Raw genomic sequence first — 15824 nt, 5'->3', positions numbered from 1 at the left:
AGAGGTCCATAGCTTCACCTCGGAAAGCAGGCTCTGCTGTTCCATGTGAACCCTGGCCTCTCACTCTGTGCTAAAGAGTGTGGTGGCCATGAGGGCTGATGACTCCCAGAACACGCAGCATGTAAGTCCAGCCCGGCTATGTGGAGCTCCCTCTGATACCCCCTAAACCCTTTTGGCACTTAGCATGTTGTCCAGTCTTCTTGAGCATGTGTAGCAGAAGCAGCCAGTCTACTTTTGGGGAGATTTCCTCAAAAGCTTAAGGTGAACTGGGCTGGATCTGTCTGCCCCTACAAATTCTACCTTTGGGGCAATTTCTTCAGGAGATCAAGGTGGGTTGAATCAGATGTCTGCCTCTCCAAAATAATAGCTTCCACTTCTGTTGCTGGCACCAGCGCCGGGGCCGTTGCGCCACTGCTCTGCCGCTTAGCCACTCTGCTGGTGCCACCGTGCCGCCACTCTGCAGGTGCCGCCGTGCTGCCGCTTCACTGGCGCTGCCGTGCCATCGGCGCCACCATGTGGCCGCCTTCCCCCTGGTTCTCCGCTGAGCTCCCTCCCCACATGACATGAGATCGAGAATTCCTAAGCCTGTGTGGCAGGAGCAGTCCCCTTTTACAGGGATTTCTCCTCCCAAAAGTTCCAGGTGAATTGGATAGAGTCCGTCTGCATCTCCTGAGTCCTGGTTGCCACCACCGCCATCTTGGCCCCTCTCATATTTTATTTATTTATTTATTTTTGAAGGGGTTGTGAGATAGAGCACTCAGCAGCAATGAAATTTATCTCCCTTCTGAGAGCGGAGGCCCACAGCCCCACTGCGAAGAGCAGGATCTACTGTTTCAGACGCAAAGTGGCTCCTGTGCACTTTGTGAGTTCCCAGGATGCATGGCTGGGCTCCCCACCTGGCACTGCTCGGCTCCCTCCACTGCACCCGGGATATTTTTCTTACAAGATATGATGTTAAGAGTCCCCAACATGCGTGACTGAAGTGGTCTTTTCTCCAATCCCTCCTGGGATGATCCTCCAAAAATCGTTTTTCTTGCGTGGCTGGTGCCTCCTCGTCATCTTGCTTCCAATTCCACTGTTATCCACTGTCTCTCCTGTATTTTAGATAAGAAGTCGTGGCTGGAAGTGTTTCCTTAAGTTGTCCCAATCCGATATTAACCCAAAATCTGGTGTCCAGGGCTTCCCCAGGAAAGCTTATCCTTATCGGCGGCCGTGATCGCCAGTGCGACTGCAGCCGCTGCCATCTTCTAGGTTTTGCTATTTCAAATCAGGGGGTCTCCCAAAACACGAGCATTATTCCCAGGCCATGATGCACAAGCCACCAGAGAAGCCTTTATTTATTTATCCTTTGTTTAGGTACTTGTGATTGAACCTCGGGACATTTTACTTCAAGCTATACCCACAGTCCATTTCTAATAGACATATGATTTGAAACAAAGATTTGTTCAGTGTTTCTTCAAGTTGGTGAGTCTGGCCTGGAACCTGAGCTCCTCCTGTCTCAGTCTCCCAAGTAATGGGATTAGAGTAATGCATCACCAGGACTAGCCAAGAAAGGACTTTAGATGGTGCACTCAAGACTGGATTTTTAATCACACCATTTCATATCTTAATTTTTGCATAGCATACTAAAATGTTTTGTAAAAAACTAACATATCAAAGTCCTGAGCTCATTAATGTTAATACTGAAGATAATGTTTATGTTAAAAAATGAAGAAATCATTTTGACGGAAATGGTAAGTGAATTCCGCTAAAGGAAGCACATGCAAAAGGCAACATTTTGCTGGTGGCATGGAGTAAGTGCAGCCTGGGAAACAGCACTCCCACGAGGCCCTGGGAGGTGGGAAGAGAGCAAGCCCTCTGCGCCAGCTGGCACTCATGCTGGAGCCCAGTCTGTTACAAGATGCCGTTTTCCAATGTTTTTGCCAAAACAAGGTTGGACCAACCTCAGTGTTGACAATGGGAGCTGTAGAAACAAGACTGTCCTGATCTGGTTGGGTGAGAGCCCAGGAGCAGTGCAGGGCCTGTTGAAAGTTGCACCTGGCCAGTATGCTGCCTGGGGACTTGATCCTGCAGATTCAGCCACACTGAGTCTATGCAGCAGCTCATCCATGCTTATGACAAAGTCAGAGATGCCAGGCTCAGAGATACACATGCACTAACTGGGCAGAGAAGGTAGGCTTTGCCACAGGCGGGGGAACTGAGGTCACCTGCCTCCCAGAGAAGACCTGCAGGGCTGGATACATCTGGATAAGTGTCATGCCCTGCCAGAGAAACAGAGCCTGGCTCCTGCACCTAATCTGCTCAGAGTCTTCCTTTCCCTGCCTGTCCAGTGCAAATAAATTCAATTACTCAAAAAAGGGGAGAGAGCTGGATGTGGTAGAGCATGCTTGTAATACCAGTGTGTGGGAGGTTGAGACAGGAGGATCATGGGTTCATGGTCAACCTTAGCTGCTTAGTGAGGCCCTCCACAACTTAGTGAGACCCTGTTTCAAAATAAAGAATAAAAATAAGCTTGGGGTGTAGAATGCCCCTGGGTTCAATCTCTGGTACCACACACACACACACACAAAAGGAGAGAATATGGACTCCTGGTTGCACAAGTATCATTCTTCCCTGCATCTCAGCTGGGGGTCAGCATGTCTGTTTCACCTTCCCACTCCACAGCACCCTCCAAGGCACAGGAGGGACTTTATAGTCAGGAAAGATAAGCCTGTGCTTCTGGAGACCCTGGTACAGGGCTATAAGCAGCACCTGATGATGACCACATGTCCTCCCCTATCTCTCTCACCTTGCACCTGCAGGAAGGTGGATTCCATGACAGAGGGGGCTGCCACTCATCACCTGTGTGAGCTTGAGTGAACAACTTAACCTCTGTATCCTCATCACTATGTTGCTGAGGCTTGCCTTGAATCTCTGATCCTTCAGTCTCAGTTTCCCAAATTCTGGGGTAACAGACTGCACCTGTAACTGACCCTCTAGCATCAGGCCCACCTTATGAGCCTATCCTCAAACCAGCTACATCCTCTGATCCTCTAGCAGAGTTTCTAGCCCAACAGGGCTAAGGGACAAGGTCATACCAATGGTAGGAGCCTGAGCTCCCTACGGTCCAACCTTGCCTCTATTTGGAGTCTTCATCCCTCCCAACCCTCTGTCTTCCCTGTCTGCTGTGCTCTCTACTCCATTTGCCTCCTGTTGATACTCATCTTCCTCAACTTCCTGGCTCAGGCATCAGGCACCTCTTCATGGACCTACCCATCCTCCTCACCCACCGTAGAGGCTGAAAGCCAAGGGGTCACCAATCAGAACAGTGCAGAGCAGGAACAGTGTCCCCAGCCCACAGCTCTGTGGGATGGATGCTGAGTTCTACCTGAAATGGGGTTGGCCAGTGATACTGGGTGGGTCTGGAATATATATTAAAGGGATGGTGTGATAATCCTGACTTAAAGAGCTTATAGATGGAACTGAGGGCTCAGTGGCCAACCCTGCCAGGTCCTGAAGGCTATTTTTGCAAACAGCTGTCACCCTGTAACAGGAAAGCATGGTGGCTTTGGAGAAACTCAACAATGAGAGCCCTGGGGGCATATGAGGCTGTGCCATGGCCACTGTCACCTGGACAGATGTGATGAGGGTCCTTAAGCGCCAGGAGGAAGCTCCCTGGTGTGTTTCTTTGACCACATGTTTACAGCCTGAGATAGAAACACTTGGACCTGGGAAACTGCCCCTTCTGACACCCTTCAGCCTGGCAGGCCACTGCCTCCTGCCGTACACCCTCCATTCGGACCTCAAGGACAGCTGTTCCCCTGCTCAACTCCCCAAGCACACTTGGAATTACCGCAGGCCCATACCTGGTTGGACCTCTAGGGGGGCCTGGCCCATGCTATTGCTCTAAAAAGGAGGAAACATCATCTAAACTGTCATAGTTTTCATTCCTTTCATATATAGCCAACTCAGTTATCTGCAGTCATAAGGGATAGCAGAAGTATGGATAATTAAAATCCCAAAGCTCTTTAGTCATGATCTTTAACCCTTCCCCAACCCTTCAGGGTTGGTCACAACAATATAGCGAGAGAACTGAGCAGCAAAGGGAACCCCCTTCCTCCAGTTTAGGAGTTGCTTTAACTGAAAAGGCATCAAGAACGCCCAGGAAGGCAGGGAGTAGCAGAATGAACAGAGAATAGGATTTCAACTGCTGTCTAACACTAACAGAGGAAAGGTGGCCTGCCCTAGTATCATGTCAGGGAGCACATTCTAGGCAGAGGAGTTTGTAAAAGCAAGGACAAGGGCTCTATCTAGGAGGATAGTAGGATGAAGGTAGCAGAGGCCTAGGTGCGAGGAGCCCCGTGATGGAGTAGGGCCACATGGAAATCCAGACCAAGGTCGGATCAGGGACACGTGAGCTGAGTGTCCCTGTTTCCATTTTCCAGAGGAGGGAACTGAGCCTCCAGAAAGGGAGCCATCTGCTGAGGTCCTCCTCCTGAACCTGGCCCCGAGTTCTCACTCACCAAACAGTGTCTGGGTCAAGCTCACATGTGTTGAATCACCACCTTGTAGTTATCTAGATAAGAGAAACTGTAATGACAGATATTCAGAAAAGCCAATCGAATAATTTAGATATTTATTCTAGCCACCCATCAAGTGCTTTTGTAGGTTCTCAAACATGCATATACAACTCACACATCTTCTAATCTATCACCTACGAATTTTTATAAATTCTTAAGTAGGTGGGTGTTTTGTCCATCTTGACATTGACTTGAGTCTGAATCTATCAAATCTCTCCACTTCCTTATAAAGAAAAGGACCAAAAGGTCCTCTCTAATGAACCGAACACACACAGAGCGCATTGGAGACCTCTGAGGCCCTCAGTGGGTGGGCAGCACGGCAGAGTGGACATAGCCCTCAGTGGTGGGCAGCACGGCAGAGTGGACAGCAGAAAGAATGGTTAGTGTTCCACAGAAATTGCTCAGGATGCACTACAGGGAATCAAGATGATGGAAAAATACAGGAAAGGCTCAGAAAGACAAGAAGGCTCCCAAATATCTCCCAAGGCCTTGAGACTGGCTAGTCTCACTCAGCATATTATTCTCTAGTTCCATTCATTTTGCTGCAAATGACATAATTCAGTTCTTCTTTGTGGCTGAGTAAAATTCATTGTGTGGATATACCACAGTTTTGTAATCCGTTGATCTGTGAACTTTTAACCAGTTCTCTTCTATTGCCTGCCAGTCAAATATGATTTAGCTCACTTGACTCTTTATAATTCTATACTTCTTCCTCATATGTAAGCCCAGTGCACAAAAATAAATGAATGTTAAGTATTAATGAGGCATCTTTTCTGTTCCCATTGCTAGAGGGTGGGCAGTTGGCATGTGGAATTCACATTGCTTTTTACTGAATATAAGTAACCAAAGATAATACAGCATAGCACTGCTCCAGGGCGAAGCCATGCGGCTCAGGCTATAAAAGCAATAAAAGTGTAGAAAACCCTCCTTCACTTTAGTCAGCCCTGCGTGGGTAGTAAAAAGTTCAGGCGAGCTGGGATAGTGAACAGGAGACTGCACATGGGGGCAGGAAGGAGTTGCTTCCTGGAGGAGGCATCTAAGGGGAAGAGTTTAGTCAATGGAAGCTGCCGGAAGATAAGGGGTCATGGGAGGAAGCGGAAGCAAAGGATTGTGTGATTATGGTGCAGTAAATAGTACAGAACAGCATGGGAGATCCTAGCGGACTCCAGGTAGAAAGCACGCACTCTCAGACCCCAAACAAGTGACCTCACATCTGCAGAGAGCCGGAGAAATCATAAACACAGACATCAGGCAGATACCCTGCCAGAACTTATTGTGTGGCTGGCATCCTGCAGGATTCTGGATGCAGACAACAATAAACCCTGCTTCGCCACCGCTGTTATAAACTACCAATGTCTAAAGAATTAGGGAAGGGAGCTTAAATGTATTCCTTTCTTTTACATATTTAACCAAGTTTTCTCCACGATTTTCTCTTCTTTTTTAAGAATACACAGTAGATTTGATCAACCTTCTATGGAAATCAGTAAAGAAGTGGCAAGAAGGAAGAAAAGAGAAACTAGAGAAACTATCTTTTCTCCAAGGAGTTCATGCTTGAATGAAAGGAGTAAGACATACTCTGACACAGAACTAAAACTGGTGTGCAGTATGCTTGTCTCCTCTTAAACTCACTGAGATTAATTCCCACCGCAATTATACTGGGAGGCGGGACCTTTAAGAGGCAACTGGGTCCTGCGAGTTCTACCTTTGTGCAGCTGAGGCCATTATTGTGGGAATGGTTAGTTACCATAAGGATGGATTGTTATAAAGTGAGTTTGGCCTCCTTCACTTTCTCTTGTTTCTACCTTCTTGCTTTCTCACCATGCAATGTCTTTTGCCAGTTATGATGCAGCAAGAAGTCCCTTTCCAGCTGCAAACACCTTGATATTAGACTTCCCACCACTGTGAGAAACAACTTCTTTCCTTTGTAAATTACTGCATCTGTGGCATTCAGTTACAGAAGCAGAAAGTGGCCTAAGATCACTGGATTCCAGTCCTTCAGGATTCTCAGTTTTCCAAAGGAACCTAAGGACAGTGAGATGGCTGCGATTTAATTCCTCACTGCCACACCCATTCCAGGCCTCTGCTGTTGGGACCAGGCATGGCACAAATGTCGGCCTCTCCACTTTGCAGTCAGTGTTGGGCAAAGGCAAAGGCAGATTCTGAGGGCAAGACACGTTTAGGGCTCCCGCCCTATCGCTTTGCCTATCTTCCTTGGAGGTGGGCCCTCTCTGGCCTCTCAGACCGGTGCAGAGGAAACCTCATGTCAGGTGGCACCTGCTGATTCTAGAGGACTGGGCCATGCCGGAGGCAGGTGTTGGAGTCTTTCTCTGGCCTCTGTCCACTCACCTGTCCCAGATCCCATGGTGTCTCGATGCCCCTGTTCTGAGGCTTTCTGCTTCACCCTACCTTTCCTGCTCCTCTACAAAACTGACCTCTTCTTCTCCCAGCCCCAACCCCATTCACTTTGTAAGGAACATTTCAAGCTTGAAAGCTCATCAAAGTATTATCTGTGTTCTGTGGAAGTCTAACATGCTACCCCTTCCCAGGACAACACATTTTAAACCAGACCTGGGGCCTCCAACAAATGAAGTGTCTCTAATCTGTAATTTTCACCATTGAGGCAGTGTGCACCAGCTCAAGAAAAGGTTGTTCTTGAAACCTTTCCAGCACTCCAGAGAGCCCATGTGCTCACCCAAGATGTGCCACGCGTGCAGTTAGAAAGCTACTGTCTGAGTTCTGCCCAGGTCAAATCGCTAACATTCCCCGAACCTCATTTCTGCTATTTGTGAAACAGAGAGGTTATCGCTTAAGTCAACTCACAGAATCATTCCCAAGCAAAAACGAGTTGGGAAGATACTTTGTGAACCCAAATTCATGCACAGAGGTTCTGGCAATGGCTGTGAAGTGCAAGGCTTGGGCAGGTGAGGGTGGAGGTGGGAGAGGACCTGCAGGTGCAGAATAATCACCTGGGAAGGAAGCAGCAGGTGCCTTCTCAGAAACTGCTTGTCATGTTGCATACTGCATGCATCTTGCAAGACCGTGTCCTACAACCAGCCTCTCCTTTGATAATCCACTGTAGTTGATTGAGAAATTGAGGGTGGGCACCAAATGAGTGCTTTGGAGGAGTGGAAAATTTATTTTTGCTTCCACATATCTTAGCATTCAAAAAAGAGTAATTAGTTTCCAAAAAGTGTACTGGGAACAGAGGGGACTTTGCCTGCAGATAAGGAGGCTGCCAGAGAAAGAGCCTAGGAGAGGCTGTTCCACATACAGGGATCTGGGTGGATGCAGCTGCCCTGGAGACCCTCTGTGACTGCCCCTATTTGGACTGAGCTTAGCAAAGAGTGGACCAAATTGGTAATTATCCAGAGACTCCTAAGCACATATTGCTTTTGGATTAATTATTTTAGAGGAAGGAAGGAATTGAGTATAGAGTATACCCTTAACATAATGGAAAGCATTAAGATATGAATGGCAATTAATTTAGACTCTCTAGTAAATTTGTAAGCACTCTTAAAAATAATTATATCAATTATAATGACAATTATGGCTAGAGGTAGTTTGCAAGTGGTCTTAACACAGGCAAGTCATAGTTCCAAGGATGTGAAATTCACATCAAACATGCACATCATTTCTCAGATCTTATGAAGTGGGGGGTAGGTAAAGGAGGAGGGCTTGAACCAGAGGAACTGGACAAGAAAAGAAGGAAGAAGACAGGGGATAACAGCATCCTCCTCTCTACCGACTGATGTTCAGGAGAGACGTGTAATGCAAAAAAGCAAAAACTGATTGAAATGTTGAGCACACAGTAAAGACTGAAGCCCTGAATGAAATTAGTAAGCAGAGTGTCCATCCCAAGAACACAATGAATCTGTGTTGACTTTGGAATAAATGTGGTCTTTACCAGACCATCCTGAGACGACGAATACATTCACCTTTATATGGGTTGTGTTGATCCTGAGTTTCTGGAAAGCTTGACCCTATTCATTGCAAGGGATTATAGTTTCTACCTTGACACTCAAGGGCTAATCTCTTCTTCAGGACAAGGGAAAAGCCTCTCTGGCCCCAGTTGTTAAAGGTCTGTCTAATATGTCCTCTCATTTAAGGCTACATGGAATAAAAAGAAAAGGGCTAATAAAATGGGAACAGAGGGTCTCTCAACTATTTCCAGCATGGATAAGAATGACACATAAATATCCTTAAAGGATTAAGGTGGTTCTCCTTGGGAAGGTTTGTATAGCTAGTGGTTTTTCATTAGAATCACCCAGGGGATTTAAAGAATACCATATGCTCCATAGATTTATCCCTCAAAGAGTTTGATTAACTTATCTGGGGTGGGTCATGAACATGGTTATTTAAAATTTGTCCAAGTGATTTTTATTATACAGCTAAAGTAGAGAAATGCTGGTTATGTTTGTCAGCTTTTCATCACTGTTGTGGTTTAGATATAGAATGTCCCCTGAAGAGCTCAGTTGCTGTTCAAAGGTGATAAAATTAATATAATGAACATTCTAATCTCATCAGTGGATAAATACACTGTAATGAGTTTATTGGGTGGTAACCTGGCCAGATGGAGTGTGACTGGAGGGGATGGCTCACTGGGACATGGCCTTGGGAACTGTACACAGGTCTAACTGTCACTAGCTCTTTCTGCCTCCAGCCTCTGCAAAGAGAGAACAGAGCCCTCGCGCTTTCTCTCTCTCTTGCTTCTTCCTGCTTCCATACCCTGAGCTCTGCAGACTTTACCCAGCCTAACATGGAGTGAGATCTCAAGAACTCTGAGCAAATAAATCTTCCTTCTTCCAAGCTGTGATTGTCAGATATTTTAGGTCACAGCAATGAGAACACTGACTGTCATTATGACAAAACCTGGGAAGAACAACTTAGAGGAAGGAAATATTGGCTTACAGTTTCAGAGTTTTCAGTCCACGGCAGGCCAGTTCCACTGCTTTGGGCTGAGGTGAGTCTGAACATCATGGCAGAGGATGTGGTGGAGGAAAGCTGCTCAGCTCATAGTTGCCAGAAATAAGAGGGAGAGAGGGAGGGCGTGAAAGAGAGAGAGAGAGTGTCTATGAGCTGGAAGTCATATGCACACCTATAATGCCAGTACTTGGGAGGCTGAGTTGGGAGGATTTCAGGTTTGAAAATAGCCTCAGTAACATAGCGAGACTCTCAGCAGCCTGGAGAGACTCTGTATCAAAACAAAAATTAAAAATGGTTGGGGTTGTAGCTCAGAGATAGAACACCCCTGGATTCAATACCCAGTACCAAAAATAAGAAAGGGGTGGGGCCAGGGAAAAGATACACCCTTCCAGGGCACCCTCCCAGTGATCCACTTTCTCAAAATGGGCCTCACCTCCTAAAGTTACCACCATCTCCCATAAGGCCAACAAATTATGAATGCATTGGTGGATGAATCTATGATGAGGACAGAGCCCTCTGATCAAATCCTGTCACCAAAGCCGCACATCTGAACCTTGCTGCATCAGGGACCACCAAGCCTTAAAACCCTGGGGCCTTTGGGGGATGCTTCATACACAAACCATAATGCTGATTTGTAGAGTTTACCTCACTGAGGCTCCTTATTGCAGGTGCAAGGCTGAGCCTTCAAGTTTCATTTTCAGTCGGTCTGGGACAGGGCCTGGGAATCTTCATTCCTAACACATTCCAGTTGTTACCGATGTTGGCAAACCCAAGGACCCGCTTTGAGAAGCACTGTCCTACATTGTTGCTTATGAGCACTGATTCTTCAGCTTTCTGAATGTTGAACATGGCCACACCCAGTGTCCTGCAAAGGTGAATTGTGGCTACAGCTCAGTGCTGTTTCAGATCACCTCCCAAGATCCTCCTTGATTTGCTCCACATTGGCTTCATTTCTTCTCTGGTTCCACCTGGCTCCACCAGGGCTTCCTTTCCCATTCATCAGCACCATTTGAATCTGGCCTCTGACTCCGGCTACCTTGGCTTTGACTTCTGGCACTGCTTCAGGTCCTGGTACAGTTCCCCCTTCTGACTCTTTATGCTTCTGGACAGAGGAGGTAGGTGTGGAGAACTGTCTCAGAGACAACCCTCCAGCACAGGCCCACTTGCCAGGCCTCCAGCCAGGGCTGGGAGGAAGGCAGATAGTGACATTGTACTTAAGAGGATGTTGGTATACTTCCCAACATTGTCCCCAGATTATTTAAAATAAAGAAAAAAATGGTCTGGAGGTGTAGCTCAGAGGTAGAATGCCCCTGAGTTCAACCCCAAGTTCCACAAAAAAAGTCTGCAAAACACATCTGGTAGGGTCTCACTAAGTTGCAGATGGCCTCACTAAGCTGAGGCTGGCCAGAAACCTGTGATCCTCCTGTGCCACCATGCCCAGCTCAGACATTTTTTTGTTCCTAGACTTAGCCCCTAGTCTTGGTCCTTCGGATATTGCAATGTTGATTAAAAAGAGTCATAAACACAACAATTAAATGCTGAGATTTATAGTGTCTTCCCAATCAACATGAGTGTTAAAGCGGCAAAAGCTGAACCTCCCTCCTCACTCTCTTTCCAAATGAATCTTGAATCTGTAAGCCTAGATTCTGGCCTGAAGCATAGAGTGGGGAAGGCCAGAGCCTGTCTATCAGAGAGGAAGTGAACAACCAGTGAGGAAAAAAAAAAAAAAAGATGGAGGACCAGAGGTCCTAAGAGATTGATGCTTTATCATTCATGTTAGCTTTCTGTTACTATAACAAATACCCAAGGTAATCAATAAGCTTACAAGGTAAAAGGTCTGGGGGGAGTCAAAGGAATCGAGAGTCACTCGATGAGTTATCAGAGGAGCGTCAGCAGTAGTCACCTGGAAAAAACGAGAGTAAGGTTTTCATCAGTGAGGCATAGGAGCAAGGCTGAGGAGGGACAAGAGGGGAGGAGGGTTTCAGACTCATCACTATGGTTTAGAACTGCATCCTCTCTGAAATTCCTTTTTAATGTCAGTAAAAATTGGAAATGATTTTAAATCCATAAGTGAAAAGGTGTATAATTTGTGGTTAATATCCATATGCTAACCTTTCCTTTCCAAATACTAAGTCCCTGCTTTAGCCTATTATGTTTAAGTAGTTGTTTAAAAAATAAACAGTGAAATTACGCTGTTTAGGTCTTGAGGTGGGACATCCTTTCAATCTCAGTGATATAAAAAGTACCCTGGGTTTTGATACTATTCTGTGCCATAACACTATCATTTCAGATGATACCCTTAAAGAGAAGAGGCTTGTAAGAAAAATACTTTGGTGATTATTACTTGATATCTTGCTAAATAGTAAGTTGTCTTGGTAACAAAATGATGTTTAATTTGAGATCTCAGTTTTTTTGAAAGGTGTCAGTGTTGTGAGTTTTCTTTGATCACCAACAATTTCTCAGCTCATATGAAAGAATGGACAGAAGTGTGAATGGAAAGGTAGGCTTTGTTAGATTTTATATTTCAAACAAAAAGCTTGAGAATCTGGATCTTATTCTCTGTTAACAAACACTTTTGTTTGATAAGCTCTATTTTCTGGAGTATGATCTTGAGCAGGACTGGCCTACATGGTCAACTGTTGAACTTATAGAAAGAACAATTTACTGTGAACTCCAGAACAGCATGGGCCTGAGTTGACCTCTCTGTACTTCCTGGGGAGGTAAAGAAATAACCCTGAGAAGTAGATTTCCACTCTCATTCCCGCTAAAACATATAGGAGAGGAGGGCTGGGAGGGTTGTGGGGGACATAAGCCACTAGAAGGAGGCCTAGTCATCCAGAGAGAGAAAGACTGCTCCATTCAGCCTGTTGACAGACTATAACCAGAGCATCCTCCTCCAACATGGTACCCCCTCAGCTCTGTTCATGAAACCATCTTTGTTTTTGACCATTTTTTCATAATTTATTGGTGTATTACAATTATACATCACATTGAAGTTCCATGTTGTTAAAACATATATGCACACAGCCCCCTGTGCATCACCCTCCACATTCTATCTGCTCCCTCTCCTCCCTCCCCTCATGAGTTAGTGAGGTTGATAATAATACATTCACATATTACGGGAGCATCAGTTTCTCTCCCCAGTGCTCCCCTCCCCCAACTCTGACCCCTAACCTTGTTTAACTATTCTACAGATCTGAGCATTATTTGAAGTTCTTCAATGCTATTTTCTCTCTGACTTCCACAAATGAGAGAAAACATACCATCCTTGACTTTCTGGGACTCAGAAATACAAGTGACAGGCACAGATGAAGAATGGAGCTCAAAACCACAAAAGAAATATGCCAGTCTCACAGCAGAGGGTGCAGCAGCAGCGCCATATTGCTAGCAGTGGCGGCGAGTTCATGGTGCCGGGACAGCTCAAGATCAGCGCACTCAACAACCCACCAGGCTCAAGATAAGTAAGGTAAACAAAGACCTGAAGTAGGCAGCTGTGGATCATTCAGGTGTAATTCAGCAGTTTTTTTTCAGCACAAAGAACATCTAAAGCTCCCAGTAGCCAAGCTCTGCATGACCTCAAGGGACACAGAATGGAGCTCAAAACCAGAAAAGAAATACACCAGCCTCACACCTGCTGAGGGCGTGGCAGTAGCGCCATATTGCCAGAGGTGGGGGCAAGTTCACCATGCCTGTGACAGCTCCAGATTAGTGTACTCAGTACCCATAAGTGAAATTGGGGCCCCTAAAGGAGAAATCCCAGTACTACACCCCCAGGTACTTGCAAAGTTTTGATAATCTCCCTGGGTCTGAGATTTTTGCAGTCCAACCCAGTAAAGGAGTAGTGGTGGCAGAGATACCACACCCTAGTCGCAGCTCCCCATGGGAAAACACCCAGCCTAGTACCCCCATGGTCTCGTGCAGCTTCGATTAACTCCCTAGGTCTGAGACTTTGTGATACAACCCAGTAAAGGAGTAGTGGTGACTGAGATTACCACAGACTCGAGATCCAGAGCACGCTAAGTGAAGTATTAGTGACTCAGGGAAGAACCCAGAGAAGGCACAAACTTATGAAATCATGGGAAAGAGGAATAACAATGGAGCAATGAATGCCCACAACCCCACAACATCAGAACCTGATAACAGAAATTCAGAGATCTCCAGAAGATCAAATCAGGACTATAATTGTAGAAATAATACAGGACTTTCTAAAGGAATTTAGAGGGAGTTTTAAAGAAATAATGGATGCAATAATTGAAATAAAGGCATCAATTCAAAATATAAACAATCGTTTAGACCACATGGAGAATAGAATCTCACTCCTAGAAGATGATCATTCCAAAAATGATAGCATAGTTTATAATTTAGAAAAAAAACGAACAATTTGACATTGAAAAAATATGGGCCCATTTTAAGAGAGCTAACCTAAGAATAATCGGAATAAAGGAGGGAAAAGAAGGGATCAATAATCTCTTCAAAGAGGTAATAGCATAAAATTTTCCAAACATAGAGAAAGAGGTCAATACACAGGTCCAGGAAACTTTTAGAACTCCCTTTAGAAAGGATCAGAGAAGAAGATCCCCACGCCACATAATTGTCAAAATGACCAATGTGGAAGCCAAGCAGAGAATCTTAAAGGCAACAAAAACAAAAGACTGGACTTCTGGGAAGATGGCAATGGAGAAAAGCGGCATTTACGAGTCCCGCTAACAATCGATCTCTATGACCACAAAATCAGGGCCTTTCATAGCCAGAAAACACCATCAGTAGAGAAATAAAAACTGCAAATACAAGGGACAGAGAAAAAGAGGGCTGGAAGAACAACCATACACCAGAAAAGAAACCAGCCTGCAGTGCTGCAGCCGGAGCCATGGCGCGGAGTGGCGCCGGCGCCATCTTCCCTCTCAGCACCAGGCTCCAGGGAGGAGGGGGACTCAGAACTGAGCCCAAAACCAGATAGGAGATACACCAGCCTCACAGCCAAGGACACAGCAGCAGCAACATACTGCCAGCGGCAGCAGCGAATTCACCGGACAACTCCAGATCAGCGCACTCAACAAGCCACCAGGCTCCAGAGAGGAGGGGTGGACAGCGAGCTGAGGTGAGCAGCTGTGGAACAGCCAGGTGGGATCCAGCAGTTTCTTCAGCACGAGGAGCATTTAAAGCTCCCAGTGGCTGGGCTCAGCACACCCTGCAAGGACTCAGAGTGGAGCTCAAAACCAGAGAAGAAATACGCCAGCCTAACGTCCGAGGGCATTGCAGCTGTGCCATATTGTCAGCGGCGGCAGCAGCGAGTCCACCGGGTCAACTACAGCTCTGTCAGCGCACTCAACAACTGTGACTCAAATTGCGGCCCCTAGAGGAGAAATCCCAGTACTGCACTCCCAGGGACTTGCACAGATAGTCTCCCTGGGTTGGAGATTTTTTTGGTCCAACCCAGTGGTGGAATGGCGGCGGCAGAGATATCACACCATAGTTGCAGCTCCCAATGGGAGAACACCGAGCCTGGCATACCCCATGGTCTAAAGCAGCCTTGATTGACTCCCTGGATCTGAGACTTTGTGATACACCCTGTAAAGGAATAGTGGTGACTGAGATTACCACAGACTCGAAATCCAGAGCACGCTAAGTGAAGTTGTAGTGACCCAGGGAAGAACCCAGAGAAGGCACAAACCTCCTAAATCATGGGAAAGATAAATAACAATGGAGCAATGAATGCCCACAACCCCACAACATTAAAACCTGATAACACAGAATTTCAGAGATCTCTAGAAGATCAAATCAGGAAAATAACTGTAGAAATAATAGAGGACTTTTGAAAAGAATTCAGAGAGAGTACAAAAGAGATAGAGGATGCAATCATTGAAGTAAAGTCCTCAATTCAAAATATAAACAACAGATTAGACCACATGGAGAATAGAATCTCACTCCTAGAAGATGATCACTCCAAAAATGAACACATAGTCTCTAATTTAGAAAAAAAAATCTAGCAGCAGGAATTTGACATTGAAGAAATATGGGCCCATTTTAAGAGAGCTAACCTAGAATAATTGGAATAGAGGAGGGAAAAGAAAGTAAAACCAAAGGGATCAATAATCGCTTCAAAGAAGTGATAGCAGAAAATTTTCCAAACATAGACCAAGAGGTTGATTCACAGGTCCAGGAAACTTATAGAACTCCCTTTAGACAGGATCAGAGAAGAGGATCCCCATGCCACATATTTGTGAAAATGACTAATGTGGAAGCCAAGGAGAGAATCTTAAAGGCAACAAAAACAAAGGGCCAAGTGACATTCAGAGGCAAACCAATTAGAATCACTCCAGACTTCCCAAACCAAGTCATGAA

The sequence above is a fragment of the Muscardinus avellanarius genome (genome assembly GCF_963383645.1).
Source record: "Muscardinus avellanarius genome assembly, chromosome: 7".
Lineage (NCBI taxonomy): Eukaryota > Metazoa > Chordata > Mammalia > Rodentia > Gliridae > Muscardinus > Muscardinus avellanarius.
Note: the sequence above shows the minus strand (reverse complement) of the source record.